Source organism: Bidens hawaiensis, unplaced genomic scaffold (genome assembly GCF_021521415.1).
Source record: "Bidens hawaiensis isolate Kalapana, Puna unplaced genomic scaffold, B.hawaiensis_p1.1 tig00045234_1, whole genome shotgun sequence".
NCBI classification, from domain to species: domain Eukaryota; kingdom Viridiplantae; phylum Streptophyta; class Magnoliopsida; order Asterales; family Asteraceae; genus Bidens; species Bidens hawaiensis.
Window position 1 is genome coordinate 60,494 of NW_027498025.1, and position 4,086 is coordinate 64,579.

Genomic DNA, 4,086 nt, shown 5'->3' on the forward strand with positions numbered 1-4,086 from the left:
CCCTAATCATTTAAGATGGGCCCGTAGACTCATACTACATAATATAGTCCAATAATATTAACCCATGTAGTAGTGTCGGTATAAAAATTTAGAATATTACGGAATTGTAGGTTTCATTATTTTTCTTAGGCTACTTAAGAAAAACTCACATTTAAAATTTGCTCTAGCCTCTCTCTAGCAATTGAGGTGCCAACAAAATTCACAACAAACTGGGCCTCTTTCGAAGGCACTTGTCATCTATATCCCCCGTTTGTCATCGAAGACAATATTGCCATTCGAAAAAATGAATTATGTACTGTAATCACTTAATTGACAAATATATTGTACGAACAATTATAATAGAAGACTAGCAACATTATTGTCATATTCCATTTCCATCAAAGGAAAATCATTAATAGTAAAAACAAAAAATATGATTTGTATTCATATTATTCGGTACTTAATGCTATATTATAACTCCAGATATATATCAAATCTTATATTAATGTTTTCCTTGTAAAACGTCATAAAAAAATCTTTTTTAATACTATGATCATGTCATATCTGCCACCTCTAGTGTATATATAGCAATGCTCAATTGCAACTAAGAAACTCACACACAACTTCCATATTTCTTTCAATTATTTGCTTCCTTCGCCATGACAAGGAAGAAAGTGAAGCTTGCTTTCATTATGAATGACTCAGCAAGGAAAGCCACCTTCAAAAAAAGGAAGAAGGGTTTGATGAAGAAGGTGAATGAGTTGAGCACATTATGTGGCATTGATGCATGTGCGATAATATATAGTCCATATGAAGCCCAGCCAGAGGTGTGGCCAAACAACATCGGTGTCCAACGCGTGTTGGCACAGTTCAAGAGGATGCCAGAGATGGAGCAAAGCAAGAAGATGGTGAATCAGGAGAGCTTCATCAAGCAAAGAATCACCAAGGCTAGTGAGCAGCTCAAGAAGCAGATCAAGGAGAATAGGGAGAAGGAGATGACTGAGGTCATGTACCAATGCTTGACGGGAAAGGGGACGATCACGAACTTGATGCTGCCTGATTTGAATGATTTGGGTGGGCTGGTTGATCAAACCATAAAAGACATTGAAAGGAGGATTGGGTCTCTTAAGAAAGGTAAAGTTGTGGCAGCTCCCCCGCCACCACCACCACCGCCAGTACCACTACCGCCTCGACCACAAGTTAATGTTGGTAGTAGTAGTTCAAATACTACTAATGAAATGATGGCTAGAGGACTTGGGATGCAGTCCTTGGAGACAAGACCTATGGTTGATAGCATGAGTGGTATGGGTGGGATGCAAAGGACTCAATGGTTCACAGACTGGATGAACAATCCATCTGAACAAAATCTGGGTCTTGGTCCTGGGTATGAGATGCCTCCGTTTGTTGACAACCCTGATATGATTTGGCCAAATAACTTTTTTCCATAAAAGTTTTAACTATATTCTTATTTTGGGTCTGTCATATTGGTCATCCTCTGTTTTATTTATGTTTCCTTTCCTTTAAATGTATGTTTTCATATTTCGTAACTCATTGTGAATATTATGTTATTTGAAGATCATCTTGAATGCTTTAGCAATTCAATCTCTCATGAAATATATCTATTAAATTCATATAAGGTCATGGGTTCAAGCCTTGTAGATGAAAAAAATCGCCGTTCAAAACAGAAGGAATTATACAGTATCATATGTTCGGAGTGTGTAGTAGTTAAAAGTTAAAACTTTAAAAAGTATCCGTTTGATTTAAAATTTTAAACTTGAAATATATTATCCAAATCACATACATTCATACCAGAATTCAATTAGATAAAGAGGACGCAATGTTATTGTTAAATATCTTTCAAAATAAATGTTACATGGATTTAATTTGGTATCATAAATCACTAATCAAATTATAAGGTCATATACTAACTATGATAATCTTCTAGATAATTGTATTAATTAGCGATCATCAGAAACTAAAAAAAGTAGGTTATGCTGCAGCTACTTGCTATATATAGTATGCTTCTCTCAGGTCAGGCATCATGTCTCCATCTCCAACTTAGACCATGTGCTATGAAGGGGCACAGAGGAGGGGTAGTGCCACAACAGGTGTGCCGAGGCTGTAGCATTAACACATCGTGGGCATGAGCAGTGGTGAAGCTTGGACTAAGACACCGGGGGGGGGGGGGGGGGGTGGGGGGACTCAAAATGTATACAAAAATTCACAAACGATGGGGGGCCGGACTCAAATTTTGGCCGAAAACGCCTAAATTTACACTACGCATAAAAAATTTCGGGCGAAAACGGGTAAATTTACACTACTACGCGAAAAAACCTAACTAAGCTGCACCAATGGGCATGAGGGGCTAATGTGCTGAGTTTTTTTTTATTATTAATTATTTATAAAAAAATAAACCAATAATTTATCTCCACCTCACCCGCCAACCATATTTTACATTTTACCCATGGTAATACATGTTTTTTAATGTATATTGTGAAAACTCCTCACTGCTTCAGTGACACCTGCGTAGCGAACTCACGTCTCATATTTCATACATTACTAACACATAACCTTTGACATATTGTAATGAGAAGCTTGGATATGTAACTTCTAATCAGATGATGGTAAACAAACTTATCGTTTTTCCTTATTTTCTTCTTGTAAGATTCAATAATCGAGAGACCCAGGTTTTCTTCTGGTGTAGTTGTATTATTCTTTGATTATATTAACCGGTATCTAAATCTTAATTATTATTTCTAGTTTCGATTTTGTTTTAATTAAGTACTTTATCTTATTTGCGTTTTTATACTGTAATTCTTTCTTTCTTTGATTCGGTGTCCTAAAAGCAGTTTTTCTAGCTCCTGTGATAGAGAACCATACGTTACAATGTTTGATTTCACAAGGTATGATAATTTGTTAATTAATTAGGTATTGGGGAGACGAAAATAATGCTTAAGTTATTGAAATCTCAAGATCGCGTAGATGATCGATAGTTTCTTGAAAGAGGTATTTGAAAGTGAGCGTAGCATTGAAGTGAAGAGCTAAAGATGCTATTAGTACATCCGTATAGAAATAATACTTTACATCTAGTAGAAGTGATCATAGCTGATTTTTGGCAAAGATAACCATGAGACTGTGACCTGCTCTACTATAGAATTATACTTACTAAAAAATAGTTTGAAACTGAATTTGCGAACAAAGTAATAAAAGCAAAACTAGAAAACTTTTAACATTTGCGACGAAATTTAAATCATAGCAAACCTTAAAAGTGTTGTTAAATTTAATTTGTGATAGGTTAAATAAAAATTATAATAACTTTAAAATGTTTATCAGCTATATCTTGTGGCAGAAACTAATTAAATTTAAAGAGCTATTATTTGAGACGGAAATTTTGGTCAAAAACCCTATTTACAATTATTGGGGTGAGAAGAAAATAACGATTAAGCTACTAAAATCTCAAGGTCATGTAGTTGATAGCTACATTAAATATGAGTTTGAAAGTGGGTGTAGCAATTAAGACAAGAAGATCGGTGTTCGAAGATTGTGTAGAAATCGAATGTTAAAATTAACGTGATGGGTTTATGGATGTTTGATAAATGAGGCCTTAGAGCACCTCATAGCCAACATGGAGCTAGGTGGAGAAGAGGCAGTCGAATGAAGCGTGCTAGGTGGCTGAAGTCCGACTTGGAGGTTAGGGCCGCATACAAAACTTAGGGGGTTGTCCCTCACCAATGGCTATATTTAATTTTTTATTTTTTTTTAAATCAAATATTACAAAAACCTAAACCCACTCTTATTCAAATAGTTTCGCTCTCAAACTTAACCGACACACTTTCGACTAAAACCATATCACTCTCAAACTTAACACACGCATAGTCAATCTCAAATCCCATTTCTTATCATATGCCCTCCAAACCAGAGACGTCATATTGTACCCATACGCTCCGCCACACCCCACACCCCCTCCCTCCTTGATCGATGTTAAAAGATCAATAAAAAAACATTTATAAAATTACCTTTACTAGCAAGAACAAGTAAGATGTCGAATCCATAAGGAACCAGTGGAAAATGCTAATCAAGTTTAATGTTTTTTAATTAATTATACTA

The 4,086-nt window shown here is 35.4% G+C and overlaps 1 pseudogene; it reads left to right on the forward strand.

Annotated features, from left to right (window-relative positions):
* Window positions 1–638: 638 nt before the first annotated feature.
* LOC143595473 (agamous-like MADS-box protein AGL80 pseudogene) lies at window positions 639–1,468 on the forward strand (annotated as a pseudogene).
* The last annotated feature ends 2,618 nt before the right edge of the window (window positions 1,469–4,086 follow it).